Here is a 15272-nt window from a genome sequence, read left to right on the forward strand (position 1 = left end):
AAGTGTAAAGCACTGAGCACATTGCTAGCACATAGAAAAGCCCAAAATGTATTGACTATGTTATTATTATTTTTTATTTAAGCCCAAAGTTGGATTTGAAACTGATTCTGCATAAATGTTTCTCCCTGAAAACTAAGACTTTTCACCGCATGCAACCAAACCCAGCAGTAGCGCTACTACAAGTTTATGTTAACTTACCTCAATTGAGAAAAGTTAGGCAACATTTTTTTAAAACTCAAAATAAGCCCTATTCTTTATTTTAAATGAAGTGAAATAAAAAGTCTGTCTTCTGTCTTTTCTGTTGTTCCCTTAAAATTCTACTCACTTTTATTCTTTTAAAATATCAGTGGTATCATTCAAACCACAGAGCAGAAGCCACTTCTAGAAGGCACAGAAAGCTCTAGATGTTGAGGGATGTGCACACAGATATGTCAGGACCCTGGGGCAGAGCCCAGCTGGAAACCGGCTATCAGCCAACTTCCCCACTAGCTGACCAGTTTTCCTATTTATATCAGTCAAGAGCAGTCTCCCCTGAACTTGTAGGTGTTTTCCCTTTTGTCTTGAGTTTGCAGGGGGTGACCTCAGTCCTAATCCATTCCAGAAACAGACTTAAAAATAATAGATTAGAAACAGCTGATATCGATGTCGTCCTAGAATCCAGATGATCAGAGCAGCTGCGCCTCTGGTGAACTGGATGTTATGTATTTTGTTCAACCAGTTGAAAATCTTTTCTGCAGGAAGCATCACTTTTAAGGACATACACATTAAAAATAAACTAGTGGTCACAGATCCCCAAAAGTAGTACTTCATGTATTTAAAAAAACTCTAAAAATCTTTGTGTCCCCTAACCTGCTTTTGAACTGATGGCTTCGTGCCTTTGAGGGTAAGACAGGATGTTGGCCTGGGACCTTAATGGCTGACAGTGACTGGGATTTCATTCATGCATTTTCCTCTCACTGACTCCCAAGCCTTTCACCTCATCCTGCTCTCATGTGACTGAGCCTGTCACAGGCTCCTGTGGCCTGATGCGGTCTGACACACACTCGAGTAGCCTCCAGACCTCTGAGGAAGTACTCAGTAGCATTGGCGGGGGAGGGGGCGAGGGGTGATGCCATGTGCACAGGAGAAGTTATTCTGTTCTTAGGGTCAGCTGGCACCTGGGTCTGTTCAGTTTCTGCTGAACAAAATACTCCTACCTTTGCCCAGCCCCTTCCAAGCCTGGAATCTCTCAGGATGAATCGATACCTTAAGGTGTAGCCATGACAACAGGAGGGATCGGCTAGCCTAAGCACAAATTGCATTGATTTTTTAAATTCAGTTCGAGATAATACCATGCATAAGTGTCAGAATAAGTCCCTAATTTTCAATGCGGGCTGCTGCACCTCTTAAGCGAATGCCTCTTTGTGAAGACATTAATGTCGCCGGATAAAAGTGCAGCCTCCGCGAAATAAACTGTACCGATGTGGGCTGATCTTGCAGTTGTAATAACCCATGACCACAGCGTGGGGTACCCTGTGGACTCCAGGTGTCCAGGCTCCCTGCACTCCATCACCCGCTCTCACTCACCACCGTTCGGGGCCTGACCTTGCCTCCCTGGGCCCTGAGCAAATGACAGAATCCCTTGAGACATTATGTGGCTCAAGCAACAAGAAGCCTTGTTTACATGCAACACAAGACTTGAAGGGATTGAAGAATGCAAAGAGTTCTTCCCAACCCACTGCTTCAAACCGTCATAAATGAAACCATTGATTCACATATTTCAAGGTTCACAGATTTCCTTATGTACCTCCCATCCTCCTAAAGCTAGAAATGAGTGAGAATGCACAGATCATCGTGGCCAAGCTGTGCTGCGCCCATGAGAATCACCAACAAGGTAGAGTAGCACTGCCTTTCCCTCTGGCAGGAAAACTACTAATTCAGACACACGGCCACTTTTCCCATCATTGGCTGTCATATTGTTGCAGTGTTGGGTCTGCATATCCTAAATCCCCAATGATGATAAATCTTTTAGAGGACAAAGGAAAGCACCCAATGTGACTACATGTCCTTTGATCCCCAATTAAGACCCTAGCACACAGAAAGAATTCAGTAAACACTTGTCTTTATGAAGAAGACGTAACATAAAATGCACCATGAGACCTTCAATTAATCATCTGGGTTATGTCCTTTTTAACCTTGGGATCTACTAAGTATTGGGGAAAATAAAACTAATAGCTAATACGAATTGAGACCTTATATATACTCGACGTGGGGCAAAGTGTTTGACTCATTGCTTCCCTTGATTCACATAACACCCCTGAGAAAGTACTATTTGTCCCATTTTGCTGATGAGCAAACTTGAGGTGGAAGAGGTCAGTAACCTGCCGGTAGTCATCCAGGCAGTAAATCATAAAACTGGAGGCAAACAAGGAAAAGAAACCCAGGCTGTGACTTTAAGGTCTGGTTCTAAATCACTAAGCTTTTCAAGAGAGAATGAACAGTGCCAAACATGGTATTACAGGTTAGCATTATCAATAGGTGAAACTGGGGGGCCATCAGCACGGCTTGGAGTCGGAGAGGGTGTCCTGGGAGAATGGAGACCAGAGCACGGACAGGAGCATGGACATCCCTGGCAGGCCAGGTGGGGTGAGGTGACAGGCAGCTGGGGGCAGAGAAGGTGAGCATGGGGTCTGAGTGGGGCAGCTCTGACAGGCACGTGGAAGAAGAGGTCTGTGTGCCCATCTATGGCTCTCTCACGTTGTTGACATAATCCATCTGCCTGCCGGTTGACCTGGGCACCCATCGTGCACACCTGACTGCTAAGGGCACCTTTACGAGAAGACCTCGCAGGTGTCTCAGACGCAACACGTAAAAAACAAAGTCGCCTCTGCGCATATGCCCATACCGCCTCCTCTTCATCCTTTCCTTTCGAAGTCATCGCACCCTACTGTCCCCGTCACCCTCAGGCACTCCTAGTTCACCCCGCACATCCACACCATCCACAGCCTGGTCACGGTCCTTCAGGGAAGTCTCTGGGTGCCCCCCGCCCCCGCCGATGCCATGGCCACGTTGCAGTCTCAGTTCTTCTCTCCACATTTTAATTGTAAAACCTTCCGTCTCTTAATTCATCCTCAAACTGATGCCAGAAATGCCTTTCAAAACACATTTTTTCGCGTCGCTTCACCACACTCTTAAAGACTCCTAATTCCCTGTCACGCACAGAACAGACCCAAGCGCCGCAGCCCTGAAGGAGACAGCGGGCCTCCGTGGTCTCAGCCTCCACCAGCCTCCTGGCTCGCGGCCCCTCACGGCCTCCGGAGCCGGCCTCGCACACCAGAAGCACGTGCTGGGCCGCAGCCTGGACGCGGCTGCATCCGCGGTCTGCAGCTCACTGGCCCACCGCCTGGCCCTCTTCCATCCTTTAGCCCCAGTTCAAGTCATCTTCCCTGAGGCCCGACTCCCCCAGACAGCTCCTGTGGCTCCATTCTTCCTGCGGTCTTTCAGACCTCGCGGACCCTTTGGTAAGGCGCCTGTGTCTCCCGGGCTCCTCAGCGGGGCTCCCTCACCTGGGGAACCGGGGCCTCCAGGAGTTAAAGGGGAGGCCCCTGGGTGTCAGCGTCGCCCTCGCTGATGAGCATGCGTGTTAGTCCGGCCCACGGGACGGGAGGGGCGAGCATGGCCAAGGCTCTCACAGAGCTGCACGAAGTGTCCACTGAATGAATGGGATCCTTAGGGGAGGCTGAGAAATCGAGCTGACAGGAAGCTTGAGACCGTAAAGCTCAAGGCCATGAAAACCAGTAAGAGGAGTCTGGCCTTACTGTGTTAGGTTGGATCCAGCTGGAATTGGGGACCAGTTGGGGCCTTCTCCCCTCATCCCCCGAGGTCCAGAGTTACTGGAGCATCTCCTTGAATAAGCAGTTTTAAAGCCCAACAACTCGTCTTAGAACATTTTCCATTCCATTTGTTCTTATTCGTGGGGACCTGGAGGAGGGACCCAAGAGCTGATGTTGAGTGAAGCCCAGACCCTGAAGCACTTAGAATCTGATCAACAGTGAACTCAGGGCATCAGGGCCAGAACTGGTATAAAGACAGGTGCAACACCCTGAGCGAAGCAGGCAGCTGGCAGTGACAGCAGGCTCACCCCATCTCCCCTGCCCTTTTGCCCTGAGGGTACACAGACCCCATCAGAGACGTGATAGATGAACAGGAGGATAGATAGATACCTGATGGAAGATAGACGGATGGATGGATAGGTAGATAGGTAGATCGATCGATCGATCGATCGATAGATAGATAATGACGGATGAGAGAGAGAGGTGATGGATGCATGCTTACATATACACATACATACATACATAGGCTTAGATGTAGGTATAATGTAGACAGTAATTTTTGGTGCTATGGTAAAGAGAAACTGAAATTAGAGGGTTGCCTACATATATATTATACATTATATACATTGAGAATACCTATTGTATTATACCCTACGGGGAAAAGGGATTTCTTATACGATATATTGGTCAAACACCTACATCTTTGAGCAATCCTAAAATGGTTTATTCTCTGGCTTTCGGTTAGCCCTCAGGCTATAAAAGTCAATTACATCACTGAAGAAACAGTCTGCTAAGTCAGTCTCTGTCTAATTTAGCCCCCAGAAAGCAAGCCTGAGAGAGCTGAGCGCCTGGCTGAGAGCACGAGGCAGAGGTGATACGGCATCACCACGGGCTTGGGAGCAGAAGAGGAGGACACAGCCTGGGGGAGAACAAACTTGGGGTTCAGAGGAGCACGTGTTTGGGGCCAGCTCCTCCGACTGTGAGATCTCGTCCAGGTTACCTGTGTGGAGCTTCAATTTCCTCATTTGTAAAGAGGGTATAACTTCCCCACAATGCAGCTTACTTGCCTATAGTAGGAACTCATTTTTTCATTTCTGCCCCTTTTTTCTTACATAAGTATATTTAAGGGTAAGGCCAATTTCTATTCTGATTAAATTTATATAATACTGATCACAGTTCTGTCAGCAGCTGAAGAGTGAATATATGTTATATTTGTGTGTATAATCAGAAAATCACATAACATGCTTCAAATAATTCATTTGAATTATTAAATGTTATAAATATTATTTTAAACTGTCTCAAAAGGCCATGGAGATTTCCCCCTTTTTAACAGTATTTGCAAACATACCTAAGTTACTTACAGTGTTCTTTGGAGCAGATAATATTGAGATCTCCTTTACACTCACATCCGGAAGCTTAATAACTATTAGGGCCACACACTTTGGTGCCGGTTAGAATTCTGGATACGAAGGTGGGGATATGAGAGCTAGTGTAGCAGCAACATGCTTCCACTTCACATCTTTTGGCCTCAAATTTTGCACTGGAGAGAAGCCTTGCCTCTCTTGGAAGGTTTGTGTGTCAAATAAAAACACTCGTGCAATTCAACAACGTATGGGATGCGATTATCATCTTCACAAAACACACTTTCACGACTATCGTCTCGTGTACTTGTTTCCACCAGAGTGGAAGATGGCTTGCCATCCTGTGTCATAATCCTTCACATTCTTGAACGTTCAGCAAAAGGAATGGATCACAGGAATTCATGACTCTCCAGGGATCCGATCTACATCTGTTTCTTCATGTTGGCAAACACCAAAAGCCATGCTATTAACTCTTACCTTCAACGACAAGTAGCCATGTTTCTTTAAAATTAACTCCTAAAAATAAAACAATGCTTTCTAGGAGGGTTCATAATTCATGATCCCACCGAATATAAATAATTGCGTATAAATATAATCTACATAAAGAAGCCTAGTCTCTGATCTCACAGAGTGACATAGGGGACGCTGCTGATTTCTGACCCCAATAACCTCAGCCGAGGAGTCCCTTCTAGGGCACTGAGCTCCCACGCAAATTCCAGGGTGAGATGCTATGAATGAAGACCCCCAAACAGAGCTTCTGACTAGTGTTGGGGGTGCCCCAGTGTCCCATGATGGGTGGTAGATACGCTTCCTTCAGCTCACTGGGCACCCAGGACCCTAGGCCAAAGCAGACCTTCTAGTTACACCAATGGGCCTTAAAAATCAACACCATCATTTACCATGTTTGCCATGACAAGGAGAAAGCACTCCTACAAAAACAGAACACTTAAAACCTGCCCAAGAGACAAAGAAAAGCACGTTTTCACACAGTTGTCAACTCCAGTCACAATCACACATATTTCCTTGTCAACAGAAATACATCCCAAGAATCTGATATGATAATACAGACGGGAAATGCAATAAAGACCGTCACTCCTGTAAAAGTCTCAGACAAAAGCCAGAGTATACAGAGGAGCTTATAGGAGAGACTGATGGAGAGGAACACACTCCTAGACATCATATTTACTGTTTGCTTCCACCTGGAAGTGCAAGGAGAGCTCTACAAAGGCAGCGAGGAACCGAGCAGGGGGACCTGGAGAAGCACAGCTCGAGCTGACTGACAGTGGGAGCATGTGTGCTTCGGATCAGTGAGAACTTCACTGCCTCTGGGCAAAGGCTTCCAACATTATTTGTGTTGACATGCTTTATGTCAGTACCTCATGAATTATGAGATGACAGGGCTGGGAACTCGGGGGTTATGGAGCTCTCACCATGTGCTGGGGGACGTGCTAAGTGTATCACAAACTTGGCAAGGGATTTTAAGCCTTGAGTGTAATCGATGTCTACACCCGCTTTACTTTTCACCAAATTAAATATCTTCTCCTTTTCTTAGGAAAGTAGATAAAAATGTTTTGAAAAGACTTACTCTCCACAACATCAGTTAATGGCTTAGCTGGGTTCTTTTTTCCTTCGTGGTCTTCCGAGCCCTAAAAGGAATGGATTTCACAGTAAACAATATTGAAATATGAACTCCAAGGAGTAATGCTTAGTGAAAAAAATTATGGGCTTTAGCAAACCCGGCTTCAGTCCCACATTCATCTCTTATCAGTGGCCTGACATTAGGATTTTAGTCTTCCAGAACCTCTGTTCCTCATTGGCTAGAAGAGAATTATAATCCCTAAATATTGGGTTTACTATTAATAATAACAAGTAGTGAGAGCTAACACTTACAGACTGCTTACTATTTAGCAGAGCGCTTTCTCCATGTTCCATCTATGGACGCCTTAATGTTCCAGACAAGCCTGGGGAGTGGTGGGACATCTGACGGCCACCCAGACCACGTCCTTCCCCTCTCTGGGTACACAGGCACTCTGTCCCCATCTCCCTACATGCTAGGGAGGCCATGGCTTCATGACACAGAGTGTTCGTGGAAGTGATGCGTGCCTCTCCAGACCTGGCCCATGAGACAGAGCAGCCCACACACTCCCCTGTGTCCGCTCTGGGGAAGGAGGAAGGACGATGGCCCAGAGAAAACTGGGAAGCACATGTGGAAGACGGCAGGACATCCATCACCTGGGTTCCTGGATGACCACACAGAGGAGGTGAGTGAGTGCGAAATAAACTTCTACTGGGCTTGAGCCATGATGCAGTTGTTAGTCTACTGCTTGCCCCCCTAGGCTAAATGAGATCACGTTTGCAAGACTTCTGGCAAAGACTATGTACTCATTACAGACCAGCCGTCATTGCACCCTGTCTTCACTTCGAGATCAGAAAGGTGGGTGCATTGAAGAGGCCAAACACCGAGGGTTTAAGGGCCCACCCTTCCAGTGGGAAGCCCATCTCCAGTCCTGGACTTGGGGCACTGCATGGCCCAGTTGGGGAGCTCCGGGCAAGGAGTAAAAAGATCCAGAATGGATGCTCTTGTATTGCAAATGGGGTGCAGCTGGGACGACAAGCTTTCTTAAAAGCCAAACCAAGAAGATGATAGAAAAAGAGAACCAGTTCACTGGAGCCAACTCCTGGGGAGAGAGAACCAGGCCACTCTCCTGGGAAAATAATGGCCGATTCCAAATTATACCTTAGCTGACAAATAAAGCTTTTGCCTGATTCAATGAGTAAAATACACAAGGCCAGCTGAGCCCTCGCTCTGCATGAGATACACATTTCTCAAGTTCCTGAAATGACACAGCTGGCTCATGGGAAGTTGTTCCCAAATGCTTTTGCTAAGCAATAATAATATTTTCCTTATTTAGGGGAGTTTTGAAAAGTTATTAAAAATATATTAGTTGGGGCTTCAGAAGCAATATTGTAACAAATTTAATAAAGACTTTAAAAATGGTCCACATCCCCCCCAAAAAAAAAATATATATATATGTCACAGAAAACAAATGTTCCTGCACATGTCCTGGAAGAGTCCTCACAGAACTTTATAAGACTTGACAGGGTCACAGCTCTCTCCATTTCACACATATCAATAAATGGTTGTCATTGACAAGGAGACACCCCAGGCATCTCTTATCTCCCAGGCTGTTCAGCATTTATGTGGAGCATCTTGATGAGATTTTCAACACCAGGAAGTGATGGTCCCATCTAACCTCCTACCACTTTGCCAAGGGATTTGAGACACTCGGTCCCTCCTGCCCAGAGGTTCTCCAATGTGGCTGCCACTGGGGCTGGACTGAGTTCCCTCATCAAAACCCAAGGAATAAATAAATATAGTTACCAGGAAATTTTAAGTAAGAGTGATATAAATTCCCCAAAACTGAAACAAATAACATGAAGGTTGGTTCAATAAGAAAGTTGCTGTTGAAAGCTATGTTTCTGATTCAATTTGTAATTATAATTTGCATGTCTAGACTAAGCCATTCTTGCTTGTTTGGTTTCAGCATCCCCCATAAAGAGTTCCTGCTATAGTTGAGATCACTTAGAAAACAGATTTTGAAGTTTTGAGTTCTAGCCTAAACCCTGAGATGTGTGACTACTTTACCACAGTTTCCTAGACTCTGAAGTAAGAGCCAGCAGTTTTTGAGAACTAGGGTTGTTAAGTTATAAAAGTTGGAAAGCTGAAATGTAATCTTTTATAATATCTCTAACAGTACGTATCCTACTTTTCCTATAAGTAAAGTGGGAAAACTTAGCTGTCAATGATAAAATAAGGGTTGCTGTTCGAATTAAATTAGAGAACAAACATTAAATTTACTTAGCAAACTATAAAGCACTCCAGGAATATTTCTAATCTCGCAACGATAGTTACTTACCATGGACAGAATCAAATGGAAAAATATTTAAGTTTTCAGAGAAAAGCATGTAGAAGAGCATTTTCTATGCTCTACAAAATTGTTTCTGAATGCAAGATAAGGTGTATGCTGTCATCAGAATTATAAAAAGAAATGGTCCCTAGCATTGGGTCCCTGCTTAGTTTTTGCTAACGATGGACTCTTCTCCAATCCTTGCAGCCTGGCCCTCAGAGAGGGAGGAATAACTGAGCAAGATATTCCTTAGACCTCATGATGAGATGGGGAATCAGAAAAAGAGGAAGCCAGAGGGTCAGTCTTTGCAGACCCGTGAGCTACTTCATTTTTTAAATGCAGAATTCTGAGGATAGTGTAGTTTCTCTCAATGAGTCAAACAGGGGAGACTGGCTGGTTGCATCTCAAAAAGTAAGAAATGAAGGGCAATAAGACACGGCGACATTCACCCGGACCTGAAGGAAACAGACGGTGGAAGGGAGATCTCTGTGACTCCTGTTGTCTATGGATTTGGCTGTTCTCATCACTGCATTGGCAATTCGCTCACAAATAATAGCTCTGTTGAGCTCTGGCAGTCGATACTCCTTACACTCTTTAATTCAGGCAAAGCTCCAGGAGAAAGTGTTGTTTGTTTAATGTTTTCAAATTCTATTCAGTTAAACCAGATTTATAAGGTGACGCTACTCCCAAGCCACTCCAGAGCACTCTCTTACGTCGTGTTCTGTCTTTGCTGAAGAAATATGCCTATCAACCTAAGTAGCGTTTTCTTAAAGAAGAAGAACTGCATTTGGTCAAGTGAGTTCAAACTCTGACTTCCTAAGGGTTATCATTACAGCATCAACATGATTAGGCCACCCAGTTATCAGGCCACAAGCTACATACTATAATTCATGCAGAATCAAGAAATGCTAAGAAAACAGCATTTTAAGGCACCTCCCAGCCTAAAACAACAAATAGGACATAAACTCTGTTGCCAGGTTATAAATAGCTAACAGAAATCTCATTGTACTTGAGGTCTCAGATCCAGAAAGGAGTGGCTAAAGGTGAGAGGAGACCACATATTTATAACTCTTTTTCTTATTACAAAACAATATAGTCTCATTGTAAAAAAAAAAAAATAGAAGTAAAAAGAAAATTTAAAAATACAACACAGGATACAACCACTGTTGGCACCCCAGTATATATCTTTCCAGACAGATTTTTATTATCACACATACATATCCTTACAAGAATGGGATTGTAACACACATAATATTTTATAACCCACATTACCTTTTTTTAACTTACAACTTTGTGAACAACATTCTATATCAATATATGTTCATCTATAAAATTTTAGATGGAATTTTAGACGGCTAGATAGTATTTCAGTGTACAGGTGGACCATATCTATTTAATCAGTTCCATATCATTAGACAATCTTTAGTTTCAAATATAATAAACAATGTAAAATTAAAAGTCTTTTTTCTTTAAGCCTCAAGTACTTCCTCAGGATAGTGCCAAGTCACAGACTTTGTAGATACATGGCTAATACCTCTGACAGACAAATTTTCCACCAGGAAAACTGCACCAACTCCCTCCCTCCCACCAACTCAACACAACCTCCTTGAAGGGAGTGTTCATGTCCCTATGCTGGAGATTATTACTTTCCATTTCCCAATATTGTAAGTTAAATATGCTAACACTACTGGCTTAATTTTCATCTGTGTACTGAGTAGCAAAATTGAAACCCCTTTCCCTACTTCTCTTAGCTGTTGCATTGCATCTGGGTGTAGCCTTTCTCCAGAAAGCAGATTAACTTCACAAAGCAGGAAGGCCGTCTCCTGTGTCCACACTTTGTATGAACACAGAATCATTAAAAAGTAAGAACCACAAAACATACTGGACCTTCTGGGAATTCAGCAGGTTTTGTAAGCATAAAGGAGGCTATAGTTTAATGTATTCCCACTTGTCTATTTTTACTTTTATTGCCTCTGCTTCTGGTGTCATATCCATCAAATTAAAAAGCTTCTGCTCAGCAGAGGAGACAATCAACAGAGTGAAAAGGCAACCTACGGAATGAGAGAAAATATGTGCAAACCATATATATGTGTGACAATGGGTTAATTTCCAAAGTATACAAGGAACTCCTACAATTCATTAGCAAAAAACCTAATGACAGGATTTTTTTAATGGGCTAACAGCTCAAATAGACATTTCTTCAAAGAAGACTTACAGACGGCCAACAGACATATGAAAATGTGCTCTATATCACTAATCCTCAGGGAAACATAAAGCAAAACTACAATGAGATATCACATCCTACCTGTTAGAATTGCGATCATCAGAAATAAAAAGGCAACACGTATTGGTAAGGATGTGAAGAAACTAGAATTCTTGTCCACTATTGGTAGGAATGTAAAATGGTGTAGCCACAATGGAAAACAGTATGGAGATCCCTCAGAAAACTAAAAATAAAACTACCACATGACCCAGCAATCCCACTTCTGGCATTTATCCAAAATAATCAAAATCAGGATGTTGAAGAAATATTAGCATTCTTATGTTCACTGCAGCACTACCCACAACAGCCAAGGTGTGGAAACAAACTAACGGACACATGAATAAAGAAAACGTTGTACAGGGAGACCTACAAGATGGCGGAGGACTGAGACATGGAGATCACCTTCCTCCCCATAAATACACCAGAAATACATCTACACGTGGAACCACTCCTACAGAACACCTACTCAACGCTGGCAGAAGACCTCAGACCTCCCAAAAGGCAAGAATCTCCCCTCGTACCTGGGTAGGGCAAAAGAAAAAAGGAAAAACAGAGACAAAAGAATAGGGATGGGACCTGCACCAGTGGGAGGGAGCTGTGAAGGAGGAAAAGTTTCCACACACTAGGAGCCCCTTAGCAGGCGGAGACTGTGGGTGGCGGAGGGGAAGCTTCAGAGCCACAGAGGAGAGCGCAGCCACAGAGGTGCGGAGGGCAAAGCAGAGAGATTCCCGCATAGAGCATCGGTGTCGACCAGCACTCACCAGCCCGAGAGGCTTGTCTGATCACCCGCCAGGGTGGGCGGGGGCTGGGAACTGAGGTTCGGGCTTCGGAGGCCAGACCCCAGGGAGAAGACTGGGGTTGGCTGCGTGAACACAGCCTGAAGGGGGCTAGTGCACCACGGCTAGCCAGGAGGGAGGCTGGGAAAAAGTCTGGAACTGCCTAAGAGGCAAGAGACCATTGTTTCCGGGTGCAAGAGGAAAGGGTATTCAGAGCACCACCTACATGAGCTCCAGAGACGGACACGAGCCGCGGCTACCAGCACAGACCCCAGAGACGGGCATGAAATGCTAAGGCTGCTGCTGCCACCACCAAGAAGCCTGTGTGCAAGCACAGGTCACTATCCACACCCTCCTTCCGGGGAGCCTGTGCCACCCGCCACTGCCAGGGCCCCAGGATCCAGGGACAACTTCCCCGGGAGAACGCACGGCGCGCCTCAGGCTGCTGCAACGTCACGCTGGCCTCTGCCGCCGCAGGCCAGCCCTGCATTCCAACTATGACCATATCCCTCCTGCCCCCCATCCTAAGTGAGCAAGAAAGGCCTAATCAGCCGCTGCTTTAACCCCCTCCTGTCTGGGTGGGGACAGATGACTGAGGGCGACCAACATGCAGAGACGCGTCCAAATCCAAAGCTGAACCCCAGGAGCTGTGCGAACAAAGAAGAGAAAGGGAAATTTCTCCCAGCAGCCTCAGGAGCAGCGGATTAAATCTCCACCATCAACTTGATGTACCTGCATCTGTGGAATACCTGAATACAACGAATCATCCCAAATTGAAATTATGACCATATCCCTCCTGCCCCCCACCCTGAGTGAGCAAGAAAGGCCTAATCAGCCGCTGCTTTAACCACCTCCTGTCTGGGTGGGAACAGATGCCTGAGGGCGACCAACATGCAGAGACCCGTCCAAATCCAAAGCTGAACCCCAGGAGCTGTGCGAACAAAGAAGAGAAAGGGAAATTTCTCCCAGCAGCCTCAGGAGCAGCGGATTAAATCTCCACCATCAACTTGATGTACCTGCATCTGTGGAATACCTGAATACAACGAATCATCCCAAATTGAGGAGGTGGACTTTGGGAGCAACTGTAGACTTGGGGTTTGCTTTCTGCCCTGATATGTTTCTGGTTTTTATGTTTATCTTACTTTAGGTTTTAGTGTTTGTTATCATTGGTGGATTTGTTTATCCATTTGGTTGCTCTTCCTTTTTTTTAAATTATTTTTTATATATTTATTTTTTTTCTCTTTTTGTGAGTGTGTATGTTTCTTTTGTGATTTTATCTATTTAGGTTTGCTTTTACCATTTGTCCTAGGGTTCTAACTGTTCATTTGTTTGTTTTCTTTTTATGAGTGTGTGTGTGTATGTTTCTTTGTGTGATTTCGTATCTTACTTTAGGTTTTAGTGCTTGTTATCATTGGTGGATTTGTTTATTTGTTTGGTTGCTCTTCCTTTTTTTTAAATTATTTTTTATACATTTATTTTTTTCTCTTTTTGTGAGTGTGTATGTGTATGTTTCTTTTGTGATTTTGTCTATTTAGATTTGTTATCATTGGTGGATTTGTTTATCCATTTGGTTGCTCTTCCTTTTTTTTAAATTATTTTTTATATATTTATTTTTTTTCTCTTTTTGTGAGTGTGTATGTTTCTTTTGTGATTTTATCTATTTAGGTTTGCTTTTACCATTTGTCCTAGGGTTCTGACTGTTCATTTGTTTGTTTTCTTTTTATGAGTGTGTGTGCGTATGTTTCTTTGTGTGATTTCGTCTGTTCAGTTTTTCTTTTACCATTTGGCTTGGGGTTCTATCAGTTCGTTGGGTTTTTATTTTCCTTTTTTTTCTTTCTTCCCAGCCATGTGGCTGGCAGGGTTTTGGTGCTCTGGCCAGGTGTCAGGCCTGAGCCTCTGAGGTAGGAGAGCTGAGTCCAGGATATTGAACCACCAGAGACCTCCCAGCCCCACATAATATCAATTGGTGAGAGCTCTCCCAGAGATCTCTGTCTCAAAACTAAGACCTACTTCCACCCAACGGCCAGCAAGCTCCAGTGCTGTACACCCCATGCCAAACAACTAGAAAGACAGGAAGACAACCCCACCCATTAGCAGAGAGGCTTCCTAAAATCATAATAAGGTCACAGACACCCCAAAACATACCACCAGACATGGTCCTGCCCACCAGAAAGACAAGATCCAGTCTCATCCACCAGAACACAGGCACCAGTCCCCTCCACCAGGAAGCCTACACACCCCACTGAACCAACCTTAGCCACTGGGGGCAGACACCAAAAACAACGGGAACTATGAACCTGCAGCCTGAGAAAAGGAGACCCAAACACAGTAAGTTAAGCAAAATGAGAAGATAGAGAAATACACAGCAGATGAAGGGGCAAGGTAAAAACCCACCAGACCAAACAAATGAGAGGAAACAGGCAGTCTACCTGAAAAAGAATTCAGAGTAATGATAGTAAAGATGATCCAACATCTTGGAAATAGAATGGAGAAAATACAACAAATGTTTAACAAGGACCTAGAAGAACTAAAGAGCAAAACAAACAATGATAAACAACACAGTAAATGAAATTCAAAATTCTCTGGAAGGAATCAATAGCAGAATAACTGAGGCAGAAGAACAGATAAGAGACTTGGAAGATAAAATAGTGGAAATAACTACTGCAGAGCAGAATAAAGAAAAAAGAATGAAAAGAATTAAGGACAGTCTCAGAGATCTCTGGGAAATTAAACACACCAACATTCGAATTATAGGGGTCCCAGAAGAAGAAGAGAAAAAGAAAGGGTCAAAATATTTGAAGAGATTATAGTTGAAAACTTCCCTAACATTGGAAGGTAAAGAATCAATCAACTCCAGGAAATACAGAGAGTCCCATGTAGGATAAATCCAAGGAGAAACGCCCCAAGACACTTATTAATCAAAGTATCAAAAATTAAGTACAAGGGAAAAACAACAAATAGCATACAAGGGAATCCCCATAAGGTTAACAGCTGATCGTTCAGCAGAAACTCTGCAAGCCAGAAGGGAGTGGCAGGACATATTTAAAGTGATGAAAGAGAAAAACCTACAACCAAGATTACTCTACCCAGCAAGGATCTCATTTGGATTCAATGGAGAAATTAAAACCTTTACAGACAAGCAAAAGTTAAGA

The sequence above is a fragment of the Neophocaena asiaeorientalis genome, unplaced genomic scaffold, assembly GCF_003031525.2.
Source record: "Neophocaena asiaeorientalis asiaeorientalis breed wild unplaced genomic scaffold, Neophocaena_asiaeorientalis_V1.1 scaffold703, whole genome shotgun sequence".
Taxonomy (NCBI): Eukaryota; Metazoa; Chordata; class Mammalia; order Artiodactyla; family Phocoenidae; genus Neophocaena; species Neophocaena asiaeorientalis.